This window comes from Ranitomeya imitator, chromosome 1 (genome assembly GCF_032444005.1).
Source record: "Ranitomeya imitator isolate aRanImi1 chromosome 1, aRanImi1.pri, whole genome shotgun sequence".
NCBI classification, from domain to species: Eukaryota; Metazoa; Chordata; class Amphibia; order Anura; family Dendrobatidae; genus Ranitomeya; species Ranitomeya imitator.
Window position 1 is genome coordinate 232,701,144 of NC_091282.1, and position 17,523 is coordinate 232,718,666.

The window sequence follows — 17,523 nt, forward strand, 5'->3', positions numbered from 1 at the left end:
AGGAATCAATATCACCATTACACACTGAACGGGAAACCACTGGGTAAATCTGACAGGGAGAAGGACTTGGGGATCCTAGTTAATGATAAACTTAGCTGGAGCAGCCAGTGCCAGGCAGCAGCTGCCAAGGCAAACAGGATCATGGGGTGCATTATAAGAGGTCTGGATACACATGATGAGAGCATTATACTGCCTCTGTACAAATCCCTAGTTAGACCGCACATGGAGTACTGTGTCCAGTTTTGGGCACCGGTGCTCAGGAAGGATATAATGGAACTAGAGAGAGTACAAAGGAGGGCAACAAAATTAATAAAGGGGATGGGAGAACTACAATACCTAGATAGATTAGCGAAATTAGGATTATTTAGTCTAGAAAAAAGACGACTGAGGGGTGATCTAATAACCATGTATAAGTATATAAGGGGACAATACAAATATCTCGCTGAGGATCTGTTTATACCAAGGAAGGTGACGGGCACAAGGGGGCATTCTTTGCGTCTGGAGGAGAGAAGGTTTTTCCACCAACATAGAAGAGGATTCTTTACTGTTAGGGCAGTGAGAATCTGGAATTGCTTGCCTGAGGAGGTGGTGATGGCGAACTCAGTCGAGGGGTTCAAGAGAGGCCTGGATGTCTTCCTGGAGCAGAACAATATTGTATCATACAATTATTAGGTTCTGTAGAAGGACGTAGATCTGGGGATTTATTATGATGGAATATAGGCTGAACTGGATGGACAAATGTCTTTTTTCGGCCTTACTAACTATGTTACTATGTTACTAGTTTTTAATTACCATATTACTTATCATTGATCAATATGGTACATAAAACTGATTTAAATAATGTTATTTTCTTAAGATGGCTTCTCTTTTAAGGTGAGAAAAGGAGTAGAGATTCCTGTGAACTACAAGTAATTTTATAGTAATCCATGGGAATATAAAGGACACCTATTGAGATACATTTGTATTGTTTATTTTTCTAAAACACAACATGTGCTGTTTTTTTGGTTATGTAAAGCGGAGTCCAAGCTGTTTGTTGGAAGCCGGCTGCACAGGGATAATTGTGAGCATCATTGCATGTGATTGTGGTGCCACTGGGTTAACTGTTAGCGTGATGGGCATATTCTGAACCCCAGCATAGCCACCTCTGCTGTGTGTGTGTGTATAATGGTTATACTATAACTTCTTATCTAGGCGCTCTAATCTTGTAAAACAAAGCATCAATCTTAACCTCCTAATCTAAAAAAGTGATATATGGTCAGACCAGCAAGGAACCGTCCTCATTAGGAATTGGCACATATTAGACACAACCAGATTTTTTTTTTTTTTTTAGCAAAATACACATATATGCATGTGTTTTTTTTTCTTTTTTTTCTTGCAATCAGAATTTACTTGTATAGCGCCATCATATTCCACCTCGCTCTACAGATATGATCATCAGATGCACAAAACCTAAGGTGACCATTGAAGGCCAAATGCAAGATGTGGATAAACACATTCAGCATTCCTTCTCCAGATTGTCACTGTAAAATGCATATAAAAATCACAGGTAACTATGTATATGTATACAGTGGTGGGGAAGTATTTGATATACACTGATTTTTTTTTTTTTTGCACATTGTCCCACCTTCAAAGAAATGGAGAGATCTGTAATTTTTATCGTAGGTAAAATTCAACTGAGACAGAATATAGAAATTAAAAAATAAAAAAACAAAACAGAAAATCACAATGTATGATTTTTAAATAATAAAAATTGCATTTTATTGCATGAAATAAGTACCGTATATACTCGAGTATAAGCCGACCCGAGTATAAGCCGACCCCCCTAATTTTGCCACAAAAAACTGGGAAAACTTATTGACTCGAGTATAAGCCTAGGGTGGAAATGCAGCATTTACCGGTGAATTTCAAAAATAAAAATAGATCATTATTTACCCATTGCTGTGCCATATAGTGCTCTGCACCGTTCATATTTCCCCATAGGTGTGAACCATATAGTGCTCTGCACCGTTCATTGTGCCCCCTAGCTGTGCCATATACGGTGCTCTGCACCGTTCATTGTGCCCCATAGATGTGCCATATACGGTGCTCTGCACCGTTCACTGTGCCCCATAGCTGTGCCATATACGGTGCTCTGCACCGTTCACTGTGCCCCATAGCTGTGCTGTGCCATATACGGTGCTCTGCACCGTTCACTGTGCCCCCTAGCTGTGCCATATACGGTGCTCTGCACCGTTCACTGTGCCCCATAGCTGTGCCATATACGGTGCTCTGCACCGTTCACTGTGCCCCATAGCTGTGCTGTGCCATATACGGTGCTCTGCACCGTTCACTGTGCCCCATAGCTGTGCTGTGCCATATACGGTGCTCTGCACCGTTCACTGTGCCCCATACATAGCTGTGCTGTGCCATATACGGTGCTCTGCACCGTTCACTGTGCCCCATAGCTGTGCTGTGCCATATACGGTGCTCTGCACCGTTCACTGTGCCCCATAGCTGTGCTGTGCCATATACGGTGCTCTGCACCGTTCACTGTGCCCCATAGCTGTGCTGTGCCATATACGGTGCTCTGCACCGTTCACTGTGCCCCATAGCTGTGCTGTGCCATATACGGTGCTCTGCACCGTTCACTGTACCCCATAGCTGTGCTGTGCCATATACGGTGCTCTGCACCGTTCACTGTGCCCCATAGCTGTGCTGTGCCATATACGGTGCTCTGCACCGTTCACTGTGCCCCATAGCTGTGCTGTGCCATATACGGTGCTCTGCACCGTTCATTGTGCCCCATAGCTGTGCTGTGCCATATACGGTGCTCTGCACCGTTCACTGTGCCCCATAGCTGTGCTGTGCCATATACGGTGCTCTGCACCGTTCACTGTGCCCCATAGCTGTGCTGTGCCATATACGGTGCTCTGCACCGTTCATTGTGCCCCATAGCTGTGCTGTGCCATATACGGTGCTCTGCACCGTTCACTGTGCCCCATAGCTGTGCTGTGCCATATACGGTGCTCTGCACCGTTCACTGTGCCCCATAGATGTTCCACATAAATTTGTGCCGCCGCTGCCGCAATAAAGAAAAAAAACCACATACTCACCTCCCTTGATTGCAGCTCCCGGCGTCTCGTTCCGGCGCCTCCATCTTCCCGGCGTCTCTGCTCTGACTGATCAGGCAGAGGGCGCCGCGCACACTATATGCGTCATCCCGCCCTCTGCCTGAACAGTCAGAGAGCAGAGACGCCGGGAAGATGGAGGCGCCGGCCGGGAAGATGGATCGGCGCCCGGCGGCTGGAACGAGGACAGGTGAATATAACATACTCACCTAGTCCTGGCGATCCTCGCGCTGTCCCCTCCTGTCTTCGGCGCTGCAGCTTCTTTCTCTATCAGCGGTCACCGGCACCGCTGATTAGAGAAATGAATAAGCGGCTCCGCCCCTATGGGAGGTGGAGCCGCTTATTCATTTCTGTAATGAGCGGTCCCACGTGACCGCTGAAGAGAGGAAGAAACTGCAGCGCCGAAGCCCGTGGGACGGCAGGGACAGCGCGAGGATCGCTGGGACTAGGTAAGTATACCTCAGCGCCCTCAGCCCCTCACCTGCCGACCCCACCGCTACCGTGACTCGAGTATAAGCCGAGGGGGGCACTTTCAGCCCAAAAATTTGGGCTGAAAATCTCGGCTTATACTCGAGTATATACGGTAATCACCTACCAATCAGCAAGAATTCTGGCTCTCACAGTCCTGGCTCTGTTAGTTTTTCTTTAAGAAGCACTCCTACCCTACACTCATTACCTGTTTGAACTCGTTACCTGTATAAAAGACACCGGTCCACACACTCACACTCCAACCTCTCCACCATGTCCAAGACCAAAGAGCTGTCTAAGGACACCAGGGAAAAAAATTGTAGTCCTGCACAGGTCTGGGATGGGCTACAGTACAATAGGCAAGCAGCTTGGCGAGAAGGCAACAACTGTTGGCACCATTATTAGAAAATGGAAGCGACACAAGATGATTGTCTTTCTTCCTGGAGCTCCATATAAGATGTTGCCTTGTGGGGTAAAGAGGATTCTGAAAATGGTCAGGAATCAGCCCAGAACTACACTGGAGGCCCTGGTCAGTGACCTGAAGAGAGCCGGGACCATAATCTCAAACATTACTGTTCATAACACTCTACTTCGTCGTGGATTAAAATCCTGCAAGGCAACAGGTTTGTGTGCTAATAACCAAGAATCTTTCACAATTGTTGCAGAATCCAACCAGAGGAGCGGCACTTCTAGACCTAATACCATCTAATAGACCTGACAGAATAACTAATCTGCAGGTGGTCGGGCATCTAGGAAATAGCGACCACAATATTGTACAGTTTCACTTGTCTTTCGCTAGGGGGACTTGTCAGGGAGTCACAAAAACACTGAACCTTAGGAAAGTAAAGTTTGACCAGCTTAGAGATGCCCTTAATCTGGTTGACTGGGAAAATGTCCTTAAACATTTCCCATTTATTATCTGTATTCTTATTTCTAAGAACATCCTAAATAAGTGGTTTATACCTTGTGGGAATTAAAGGACGCAAAATAGGGAAAAACCCAATGTGGCTAAACAAAGAAGTAAGAGGCGCAATTAACAGTATAAAGAAAGCGTTAAACTACTAAAGCAGGATGGCACCGATGAAGCTCTAAAAATCTATAGAGCGAAAAATACTTTATCTAAAAAATTATTTAAAGCTGCCAAAAAGGAAACCGAGAGGCTCATTGCTAAGGAGAGTAAAACTAATCCCAAACTGTTCTTCAACTATATCAATAGTAAAAGAATAAAAACTGAAAGTGAAGACCCCTTAAATAGTGAGGAAAGAATGGTTGTAGATGACGAGGAAAAAGCTAATATATTAAACACCTTTTTCTACATGGTATTCACGGTGGAAAATAAAATGCTAGGTGAAATGCCGAGAGACAAAAGAAAACCCTATATTAAGGGTCACCAATCTAACCCAAGAAGAGGTACGAAACCGATTTAAAATAGATAAATCTCCAGGTTCGGATGGCATACACCCACGAATACTAAGAGAACTAAGTATAGTAATAGGCAAACCTTTATTTCATATATTTAGGGACTCAGTTGTGACGGGCATTGAGATAATCCAGAATAACATACCTCAGAAACCCTTCAACTATTTTACCAACAATAGAGGTTACTTACTGTCCTACAATTTCCAGGTTCACTTTTAGAGCCCTTTTTGAATATTGGTACCACATTTGCTATCCGCCAGCCCTGTGCAGGTCTCCTGTCCTTACAAGGACCCTACCCAAGTGTGGACCTGTCCTGCAGAATGTCCCTTTAAAACCCGCTGGACGCGTTTCATCCTCATCAGGGGAGCAAGGAGTGTATGAAGATTAAAAATCTTTTGGGACTTAAAAACTTTGTATAAAAGAAGAAATTTGATGGTTTGCAGAGTGCTGTCTGGCAAAGGTGAAACCTAAAGCACTGATGCTATGCTCTGTGCTTTAAATACCACAGATTACCTGCATGGGGCACAACAGGGTAGTTTATGCAATATACCCGTTTTTTCCCCGGTTTTCCTCTTGCAAGTATGGTGCATTCCAGGACATCGAAGGCGTGAGATCTCGCCATTTTACTATTTGCACTGGTTATTTTGAGCACTTTTTTTTTGGTATTTGTTGAATTGTATGTGTACATTAGTTTTATGTATAACCAAATTTCTAATAATAATAATTTCTCCATGATGTATCTATCCTTGCTGTTACTATCTTGATACGGATCTAGTGACTGGTTTTGTTCTATTTTAAGGCTTCCAAGAGCTTCAACTCTGAGAGGCGAAACTTTGGGTCGTGCTGGTTGACCTGGATGTTGTTTCTAACTGTACATCCTAAATCGTCATTTAGAGGGTTTTTTATTTTTGGTTTTTCTAACATTGAAATTTGTCACTTATGTATTGGATAGGAGATACTTGCTGATAAATGAAAGCCAAATGCCATTGAGTATTCATAATAAAGCTAGACATAATAAACTTAATGGACTTTTTTTTCCCCCAACCTTTGAAACTATATATATTATTTTTTTAAAAGGTTTAAGCTCCCCCATAGTCATGACTGTCAGCCAAACCCACTGATATCGACTTGTTTGGTCAAGAGTATATTGTGAATGGGGGCCCCTTACAGATGTTGGGGGAGTTCAGTATCAGTCTGTCATGTTAATCATGGTGTTAATATCTAACATACCGGTAGTTAAGTTCTCAGTTGTGAAAACACCTTGATGTGACACTTCCTTGTAAACATTTTTCAGAATCTTGAAGAAAGCATAACTGAAGTGGTAAGTATCTCTGGCATTTCCAAGGAGAATTGTTACTGAAGCTCAAGGGTTGTGAATCAAGAAAATATTTGTACAAAATACATGTGTGCACTATCCATTGCCACGGGAGGACGTCAACTCGCTTTAAACACATCTGCCATTACTTGGTCCTGATTGTCTTTAATGGAAGGATATATTTAAATCTAATTCGGCTTCCTCGAATTGTCTAGAGCCTTATAGCGTCGTGTATGTCGGCTAAATAGGTGATCAGGGCTGTACTGTCCACTAAATGAGACAAGTGTATGTGACCAGTCCAGGAGCTGCCTACATCAATCAGTGTAGTTTGTGCTCCAGAGCAGCAGGTGGTCCTGTGGTTGGGGTCAAGTAGGGGCACAGCTGGGCTTTCCTAGTGAGATGAAAAGGTGACCGTTTTTTGTTACATGGATTCTGGAAAAAAAGCCATGTGCATCGGTTCCCATTCTGAATTGCCTAACATTTTAAAGTCATGAGTATGTATAGGATGCCAAGAGCACGGGTAGCATTACCATTAGAGCGGAATTCATCAGAGATCGCCATACTAGATGCACGTGTTTTAAAATGAATTTCTGTAACCTGTTTGGACTACTGTACTTACTTTGAATATCTTAGTGAGAATACCTGTTTTAATCCTCAAATTCAATTGAGGATTTTGTGACTCCAGCTACAGAAGGACTCCGAAAATGCTCATCTTAGTATTTGGCAGCAAATGTTTGAAGAAAATTTGTAACGTTTCTTACATGGATATTGAAAGAAGGTACCAGCCTTTTTTTTTTTTTTGTGTGAATCTGTCTGTAGATTTCATAATACAAGCTATTTTTTCTTCTGTAATAGAGAGGGGAAAGTAGTAAAGTCGTTTACAATGTTCTAGACAAGAAGTGTTAAAGGAAACTCTTATTGTGTAGGTCCTATAGTGATTAAGGCCTTGGATCATTAAAAAGTTTTTGCTACAATTCTATCATATAAACCTACAACATAATGCACGACTCAAATAGGTATAATAAACATAATTTTATTAGTCATAAAAACATAACACAACACATATACAAGGGAAAACAAAAACAGATGGAAAAAGTATGAGGTGTCACAGGGACTAACAGTGTATATAGTTGCCCATATATAAAATCTGAAGTTGATATCAATATTGAAAAATTAATTCATATACCTTAAATGGACACTAGAACATATAGAATTTCTATGTATAGGTACCCACAGAATTATTGCAATTTTTATCACTACTAAAGCAACATGGCTCATGATAGGTATTGCCATAAGAGGCTAATGTGCAAAAAGTGCCATATGTAATAGGTTTATATAAGTCAATAGTACCACAATAGTATAACAGATTATATATAATAAGAGTAAGACTTAAAAAACCCAGTGTCATAGTGCAAAAAAGTTGTATAGCAGCACAATATGATTATATTTATATCCAGTATACTATGAGCCAGTGAAAAGGAGAAAACAATTACCATATGTAATATCATAAGGATCTAATAGGAATAAAGTATATTATTGCTGAAATGCCCCAATATGCCTATAATATCCTGTATCTCTCATTAATAAATAGTTTTTTTTATTTTTTTTTAGGATGTCTATCAAGCATCAAAAATTAGAGAGATACACAATCCAGTGGGATACTTAACCATAGAAGGAGCCCTGTGGCAGCCCGCACCTGCCTGACGCACGTTTCGCCTGAGCTTCATTATTGCTGAATGTAGGCTATATATCTATTTTTGTATATATGTGTATTTATTTACAATTCTATCATGACACAGCTGGAAATTTCACAAGTTTTTTTTTTTTTCTTATTTTTATTTTGGCCACTTTTGGGGTTAGTGGCCAAGCCCTGCAGATAAATGTATTATTTACACCACAAAAAGTGACATAAACTATAGCAAAATGTTCTACAGTCCCTGACTTGTGTACATTTCTTGTTGCATTGCACAGCCGCTTAGGCTACGTTCACATTTGCGTTGTGCGTTGCTGCGTCGGCGACGCAACGGACAATGCATGCAAAACGCAGCTTTTTGTGATGCATGCGTTCATTTTTTTCACGATTTTTGGCGCAGAAAAAACTGCATCATGCAGCGTTTTCTGTTGCGTCAAAAAGACGCATGCGTCACAAAACGCAAGACAACGCATGTCCATGTGCCCCCCATGTTAAATATAGGGGCGCATGCGTCGCCGCGGCTGCGCCCGACGCAGCCCCGCACAACGCTAATGTGAACGAAGCCTTAGAGATGTGCCAAATTCATGAAGACGCCTCTTACTCGTGTACTCTTGATCAAGACTTGTGTGGAAAATCTTGATGAATCGGAGCCCAAGTGTAGTCTTGTTTGCCTGTAATAAGTTGTGCACCGTCTGCAGCTCTCCAGCCATTGTAAAACTACATCTGGAGGTCTTAGGTTTCTGACCGCTTTTGTACAATGGAGTGCCGCTGCACTCTCTCATGCATCACTGAATCCACCTGTTTTTTTTTTTCTTTCTTGCTTTTAAGCATAAAAAAAATCTGAATCATCATCTGCCTCTGCACATTTACTCCATTCGTATCCAATCCATCTGATGCACTGACTCATCCCAGTACCGAGACAACAGCCAAACTGTAGCCGGTCTTCAGGGAGTTGTAGGGGGACAGCTTCTGAATGGATTGCATCGCGTCTCTCCAGCACATCACTGTAATGTTATTCTCTTGGTAATTACACTTGTACTAGACAGTGTCAACTTTGTGACTACATATTTTGTTACAGAGATGATAGGGCAAAATGTCTGCTTTGTTTCAAAGCTGCCGAGTCCTTAGTATAAGAGGGGCACTGCATGCCTCCTCCGTACCAAAACAGTCACTTGTATGGAAACTCTGTGGTGGTTTAGTGACCAGATGAAATGCCCACTTCTTTATTGTATCGATTATGTAATAGACCGTTATGGACTTGTATTTATTTGTAACCACAGTCCCATCAGTTTGTCGCTTCATTTATTACAGATGCGTGACCAAGTAAAAAAAAAAAAATGAAGACGTAACTGTTAAATAGTTTAATTAACCCGTCAACGACCGCCGAAACGCCTTTTAACGGCAGTTAAGGGTACTTAAACCACAGCGCCGTTAATTAATGGCGCTGTGGAAAACGTGTAAAGCGCCCCCCAGAGTCCGATTTTTCTCCGGGGTCTCGGCTGCCGGGGTAGCCGAGACCCAAGAGAACATGATTCGGGTCATTTTTTACCGACCCCCAAGTTACGATTGCCGGTAATTGACCGTTTACCGGCGGTCGCAAAGAAAAAAAAAAGCGATTTGCCATTTAATTTCTCTGTCCTCCGATGTAATCGCACATCAGAGGACAGAGAAATGGGGTGCCCGATCGCCCCCCCGATACTCGCCCATCTCCCCCGCTGCTCCTCGTGGTTCTCCATGGGCGTCGCCATCTTCTTCCGGCAAAAAAATGGGTGCATGTGCAGTGCGCCCACCGGCCGGCACCCAGACGATCTTTGGGGTCTCCCATGCCGGGGGTAGCCGAGACCCCAAAGAACATGATCGGGGTCAGTTTTTACCGACCCCTGTTTTCTGATCGCCGGTAAATAACCGTTTACCGGCGACCGCAAAAAAAAATGCTTTGTGTTATTCTCTATCCTCTGATGTGATCGCACATCAGAGGACAGAGAAATGGGGGGGATCGGGGACCCTGTTACACTTACCGGTGTCCCTGGGTCCTCCTGCTTCTTCTCCTCCCTTGGGAAGAAAATGGCGGGGGCGCATACGCAGTGCGCCTGCCGTGATCTGACGGCCGGCAGAGGAAGATTCTTCCTCTTTTATTTTGGTCACTCTGAGATCCTATCACAGTCATCAAAATAAAAAAATAGTAAATAAATCCCCCTTCATCACCCCCTTAGTTAGGAAATAATAATAAAATTAAAAAAACTATGTATTTCCATTTTCCAATTAGGGTTGGGGCTAAAGTTAGGGTTTGGGGCTAAGGTTGGGGTTGGCATTAAGGTTACGTTTGGGATTAGGGTTAGGTTTGGGATTAGGGTTAAGGTTAGGGTTGTGATTAGGGGTGGATTAAGGTTAGGGTTCAGATTAGGATTAGAGGTGAGTTGGGTTTAGGGTTTTGATTAGGGTTATGGATCGGGTTAGGGTTGGAGTTAGAATTGGGGGTTTCAACTGTTTAGGTACATCAAGAGATCTCCAAATGAGACAGCCAATTTTGCGCTGAAAAAGTCAAATGGTGCTCTCTCCCTTCTGAGCTCTGCCGTGCACCCAAACAGTGGTTTACCCCCACATATGGGGTATCAGCGTACGAAGTACTAGTTGGACAACAACTTTTGGGGTCCGGTTTCTCCTATTACCCTTGCAAAATTAAAAAAAAATTAGGGGCTAAAATCATTTTTGTGGAAAAATTATTTTTTTTTTATTTTCACGGCTCTGCGTCAAACTTCTGTGAAGCACTTGGGCGTTCAAAATACTCACCACACATCTAGATAAGTTCCTTGGGGGGTCTAGTTTCCAAAATAGGGTCACTTGTACCCAAACAGTAGAAGCCCCCTACATCAGGGGCTCTGCAAACGCGACATATTGTCCGCAGACCATTCTATCAAAGTCTGCATTCCAAAACGGCGCTTCTTCCCTTCAGAGCTCTGCCATGCGCCCAAACAGTGGTCCCCCCACATATGGGCTATCAGTGTACTCAGGATAAATTCTCCAATAAATTTTGAGGTCCAATTTCTCCTGTTACCATTGTGAAAGTAAAAATTTGGGGCTGAAAAGATCATTTTTGTGGAAAAAAATGATTTTTTATTTTCATGCCTCTACATTATAAACTTCTGCGAAGCAGTTGAGGGTTCATAGTGCTCATCACACATCTAGATAAGCTCTTTGGGGGGTCTAGTTTCCAAAATGGGGTTACTTGTGGGGGGGGAGGGGTTCTACTTTTTAGGTACATCAGGAGCTCTGCAAATGCAACATGACGCCTGCAGACCATTCCATCAAAGTCTGCATTTTAAAACGTCACTACTTCCCCTCCGAGTCCCGATGTGTATCTAAACAGTGGTTCCCCCCCCCCCCCCCACATATGGGGTATCCGCATACTCAGGACAAATTGGACAGCAACTTTTGGGGTCCAATTTCTCCTGTTACCCTTGGGAAAATAAAAAATTAGGGGCTAAAGAAATCATTTTTGTGAAAGAAAAATATTTTTTTTATTTTCACGACTCTGCATTATAAACTTCTGTGAAGCTCTTGGGTGTTCAAAGTGCTCACCACACATCTAGATAAGGTTCTTGGGGAGTGTAGTTTCCAAAATAACTTGTGGGGGCTTTCTACTGTTTAGGTACATCAGGTGCTCTGCAAACGCAACATGATGCCCGCAGACCATTCCATCAAAGTCTGCATTCCAAAACGGCGCTCCTTCCCTTCCGAGCTCTGCCATGCGCCCAAACAGTGGTCCCCCTTCACATATGGGGTATCAGCATACTCATGAGAAATTGGACCACAAAATTTATTGGGCAATTTATCCTGTTACCCTTGAGAAAATAAAAAATTGCGAGCTAAAAAATCATTTTTGAGGAAAAAGATTGTTTATTTTCACGGCTCTAAGTTATAAATTTCTGTGAAGCACTTGGTGGTTCAAAGTGCTCACCACACATCTAGATAAGTTCCATAATAGGTCTAGTTTCCAAAATAGGGTCACTTGTGGGGGGTTTCCACTGTTTAGGCATATCAGGGGCTCTCCAAACGTGACATGGCGTCCGATCTCAATTCCAGCCAATTCTGCATTGAAAAGGTCAAACGGCGCTCCTTCTCTACCAATCTCTGGCGTGCGCTACATTAATGTACAATTTTACTGATCTGGCTACTTTATAGTAACATTCCTGGTTTTACATACAGTAATTTTATTTATTTTTTTTATCCTTGTGTTTTTATGTTTGTTACGTCCTACTGACATGTGTGGGAGCTGAGTTGCAGTACCAGGGAATGGCCACCACACTGTATGATGGCAGTAGCACTGCTCTGTACACACGGTTAACAGCTGGCCACCACTGGAGCTGCAAACAGCCGAGCAATGGTGGTGTCGAACCCACGCCAGTCTGATATTGACGATTCCAAGGCCCCATACACGATAGATCGCTGTTGGCTGCATGATGGTTTTGCCAACATCACTCGATCCTGACTTCTCGATAAATAGAAATTCTCAGTCAATTGTTCCTGGGCTGAAGTGTCAAGGCCAGACTCCTCTGTCAGCGGCTTATCTCGCAAAGAACAGGATGAACAGTCTGAAAACTGTCATGTCAGATTCGTCTAATGTGCCTCTGTCCTAAGGATGGGTCATCCTTAACTTTTTACTTTATTGTTTAGTTGAAGCCTCTCACTACTAGCAGTCTCAAGATAAAAGTAAGACCCTGTTCACATCACAAGTCTAGGTTTAGTTTATATGCCAAGGTTGCCATTTCATTTTCTTTTCATTTAGTAAGGGGAGGTATGTTCAGAGTTAAAGGGAACGTGTCACCCCAAAATGGAAGATGAGCTAAGGCCACCGGCATCAGGGGCTTATCTACAGCATTCTGTAGTGCTGTAGATAAGCCCCCGATGTAACCTGAAAGATGAGAAAAAGAGGTTATATTATACTCACCCAGGGGCGGTCCAGGTACGATAGGCATCGCGGTCCGGGGCCTCCTATCTTCATACGATGACGTCCTCTTCTTGTCTTCACGCTGCGGCGCAGGCGTACTTTGTCCTGTTGAGGGCCGAGCAAAGTACTGCAGTGCGCAGGTACTGGGCTTCTCTGACCTTTCCCGCCGCCTGCTCACTGCAGTACTTTGCCCTCAACAGGGCAGACAAATGTGGCAAGATTTATGTAGGGTTTAAGTCGTCGGCGATGCTTGGTTTGGTGTTTGGTTTTGATTTTCTACTTAAGCATTTCTGTACCTCACAATCAAACACCATCTACATGTAAGGATCGGGTTTTGTAGGACCATACTATCCCCATCAAGTCCTTTCTGTAGAATGAATTTTTAACCTCTATCAAAGGTTAATACTTTTAATTATGTTAAAATCTATCTTTTAAGATGTAGTAATATTTGAACTTTATTTGGTGCCATTTCAATATTTTCATTGCTGTTTTTTTTTTTCTTTCGGACCAAAGGAGTTAAGGTATACATTTAACTTGTGCAAACCTAAAGTGTGACATTTCAGTTACCTATTCCGTATCTTGTAGAAAGTCCTGTATGTCCAGTATTATTTTTTTTTTTTTCTTTTTGGAGGACTGACTGTTATCCATAAAAGCCTGCATGCTCAGGGAGGCACGTCGTTCTTCATTCTGCGGATGGTAACCTTCCTTGTGTAATATTAAGCACTAAGATGGGTTATTTATGGCCAAAAAGATGTTTAGTGATCACCTCTGGCAGTGGCCAAGCAGTGATCTCTCCATTCCTCAAGACTTCTGTTTTTACCTAACAAGCGGAACAATAAACTTTCATGCATGCGTGGGCAGCCGTTCACTTCATTTTTTTTATGTATGAACGATCAGTTTTGTCGGCTATGAACAATGTGGTTTTTTTTTTTTTCCCCCCTGCAATTATCTTTCCATACATAAAGGTTCTGACCTCAGTAAGTACTGATTTGAGTAGGCTTTTCTGATGTGTGGCACCTCCTTCCCACATCTTGTGGCGGGTGGCGTTGCCTCTGGTGACAGAATAGCTCTGTTCTTCCACAGGATGCAGTAGATCCGCGTTTATTCCATGTTCTTGAAAACTATAGCTGAACTCTTTACACAGTATGTTGTCATGTTTGCAGCTACAGTGTCATGTAAAGGTCTGGTTACCCTTGGTTAAAATTACTGTTATAAAGAACAGTTAAGCAAGTTGACGATGAAATGATCTCTAAAATGCCTAAAGTTAAAGATGACACATTTCCTTTTGTATTTTAAGAAAAAAAGGAGAATAGGCCGATGCAAAAGTTTGGGCACCCTGCATTGTTAGTATCTAGTTGCACCTCCTTTTGCAAGTATCGCAGCTTGTAAAAGCTTTTTGTACCCAGCAAAGATTCTTTCAATTCTTGTTTGAAGTATTTTCATGCATTATTCCTTGGAAAATTCTTCCAGTTCTGTGAGATTCCTGGGTCGTCTTGCATGTACTACTGTTTTAAGATCTAGCCACAGATTTTCAATGATGTCCAGATCAGGGGACTGCGAGAGCCATTGTAAAACAGATTGCGCCTTTTGATGTAATCTATTGTGGATTTAAACCTGTGTTTTAGGATCATTATCCATTTGTAGAAGCCGTTCTCTTTTCAACTTCAGCTTCTTTTACAGATGGTGTTATGTTTACATCATGAATTTGTTGGATTTTTTTTCATCACACCTACTGTACCTTTTGATCAACACATACCTTTTTGCCAAAGAGTTCTACTTTAACCTCATCGGTCCACAGGATTTGTTTCCAAAATGCATCAGACTTATTTAGATGTTATTTTGCTTACTTATGACCCTGAATTTTATGGTGAAGATGCAGGAGAGGTTTTCTTCTCATGACTGCTATATTTGTGCAGGTGTCTCTGAGCAGTGGAACAATGTACCACAAATCCAGAGTCTGTTAAATCTTTCTGAAGGTCTTTTGCAGTAAAGCAATAGTTTTGATTTGCCTCTCTATTAGCAGCTCATTGAATTCTTGCTTTGTCCTCCAGCTCTCATCTTGACCTGCACTGTTCCTGTTAACTGCCATTTCTTAATTACATTTCGTACTGAGAAAAGGGCTACTTGAAAACGCTTTGCTGTCTTACAGCCGTCTCCTGTTCTGTGGGCCTCTGCCATTATCATTCTCAGAGTGCTAGGCAGCTGCTTAGAAGAACTCATGGCTGCTGTTTTTATGGCATGATATTAGAGGCTGGGTTTTTATAAAGCTGTGAAACTTTCATCACCTGGCTATACTATCCACTGAATATGGATGAGCGAGTGTACTCGTTACTCGGGTTTTCCGAGCACGTTCGGGTGACCACTGAGTATTTGTTAGTGTTCGGAGATTAATCTTTCATCACGGCAGCTTAATGATTTACAGCTATTAGCCAGGCTGAGTACATGTGGGGGTTGCTAGGTAATCCCCACATATAATCAAGCTGGCTAACAGATGTAAATCATTCAGCTGCGGCGATGAAAACTTAATCTCAGAGCAGTCATAAATACTCGGAGACCACCTGAGCGTGCTGGGGAAAACCCGAGCAACGAGTACACTCGCTCATCACTTTTGGTGAACAAGCCATAACCCTAACAGGCTAAATATGGTCTTACACCATGGACAAAGCGATCTAAGCACACACATCTCCAAGGGTGCCCAGACTTTTGCATCGGTCCATTTTCGTTCTTGTAATTTTTAAAACATAAAAGATACAAATATATACAGGGCAAGTGGGAAGAATGAGGCTAAGAACCAGGTTTGGTGCATCTAAGATATAGATGCAACTTTTCTGGGGCTGGGAGCTGATGTTTTTAGTCTCGGAAGGGGCCAATATCCATGGCCCCTTCCTATGCTATTATCAGTCCGCAGTTGTTCCCTTGTAAACTAGCCAGTAAAGGCTAAGTAAACAGCTGTGAACTGATATTAATAGCCTGGGAACCTTTTATAGCTATTGCCTCCTTCCCAGAATGTTAACATCATCAGTCGGCTTTCCCTTTGCTGGGTTATTAAAATTATGCAGGAGCACATATAATTTTTTTTTTTTTTTTTTAATTACCGTATATACTCGAGTATAAGCCGACCCGAGTATAAGCCGACCCCCCTAATTTTGCCACAAAAAACTGGGAAAACTTATTGACTCGAGTATAAGCCTAGGGTGGAAATGCAGCATTTACCGGTGAATTTCAAAAATAAAAATAGATCATTATTTCCCCATAGCTGTGCCATATAGTGCTCTGCACCGTTCATATTTCCCCATAGGTGTGAACCATATAGTGCTCTGCACCGTTCATTATGCCCCCTAGCTGTGCCATATACGGTGCTCTGCACCGTTCATTGTGCCCCATAGATGTGCCATATACGGTGCTCTGCACCGTTCACTGTGCCCCATAGCTGTGCCATATACGGTGCTCTGCACCGTTCACTGTGCCCCATAGCTGTGCCATATACGGTGCTCTGCACCGTTCACTGTGCCCTATAGCTGTGCTGTGCCATATACGGTGCTCTGCACCGTTCACTATGCCCCATAGCTGTGCTGTGCCATATACGGTGCTCTGCACCGTTCACTGTGCCCCATAGCTGTGCTGTGCCATATACGGTGCTCTGCACCGTTCACTGTGCCCCATAGCTGTGCTGTGCCATATACGGTGCTCTGCACCGTTCACTGTGCCCCCCCTAGCTGTGCCATATACGGTGCTCTGCACCGTTCACTGTGCCCCCCCTAGCTGTGCCATATACGGTGCTCTGCACCGTTCACTGTGCCCCATAGCTGTGCTGTGCCATATACGGTGCTCTGCACCGTTCACTGTGCCCCCCCTAGCTGTGCCATATACGGTGCTCTGCACCGTTCACTGTGCCCCCCCTAGCTGTGCCATATACGGTGCTCTGCACCGTTCACTGTGCCCCATAGCTGTGCCATATACGGTGCTCTGCACCGTTCACTGTGCCCCATAGCTGTGCTGTGCCATATACGGTGCTCTGCACCGTTCATTGTGCCCCATAGCTGTGCTGTGCCATATACGGTGCTCTGCACCGTTCACTGTGCCCCATAGATGTTCCACATAAATTTGTGCCGCCGCTGCCGCAATAAAGAAAAAAAAACACATACTCACCTCCCTTGATTGCAGCTCCCGGCGTCTCGTTCCGGCGCCTCCATCTTCCCGGCGTCTCTGCTCTGACTGATCAGGCAGAGGGCGCCGCGCACACTGTATGCGTCATCGCGCCCTCTGCCTGATCAGTCAGAGAGCAGAGACGCCGGGAAGATGGAGGCGCCGGCCGGGAAGATGGAGCGACGCCCGGCGGCTGGAACGAGGACAGGTGAATATAACATACTCACCTAGTCCTGGCGATCCTCGCGCTGTCCCCTCCTGTCTTCGGTGCCGCAGCTTCTTTCTCTATCAGCGGTCACCGGCACCGCTGATTAGAGAAATGAATAAGCGGCTCCACCCCTATGGGAGGTGGAGCCGCTTATTCATTTCTGTAATGAGCGGTCCCACGTGACCGCTGAAGAGAGGAAGAAGCTGCAGCGCCGAAGCC

At 43.6% G+C, this 17,523-nt stretch overlaps 1 protein-coding gene across 6 annotated transcripts in view; it reads left to right on the forward strand.

Moving 5' to 3' along the window:
* TAOK3 (TAO kinase 3) overlaps positions 1-17,523 on the forward strand; it is a 308,043-nt gene that overhangs the window by 70,003 nt on the left and 220,517 nt on the right. For 4 of the 6 annotated variants that reach the window (XM_069754530.1, XM_069754547.1, XM_069754558.1 and 1 more), the window contains exon 2: positions 7,921-8,047. The exons of the other annotated variants lie outside the window; for them this stretch is intronic. The gene's annotated coding sequence lies outside the window, so the exon portion shown is untranslated. The remainder of the gene's footprint in view (positions 1-7,920; positions 8,048-17,523) is intronic. 6 annotated transcript variants of the gene reach the window in all.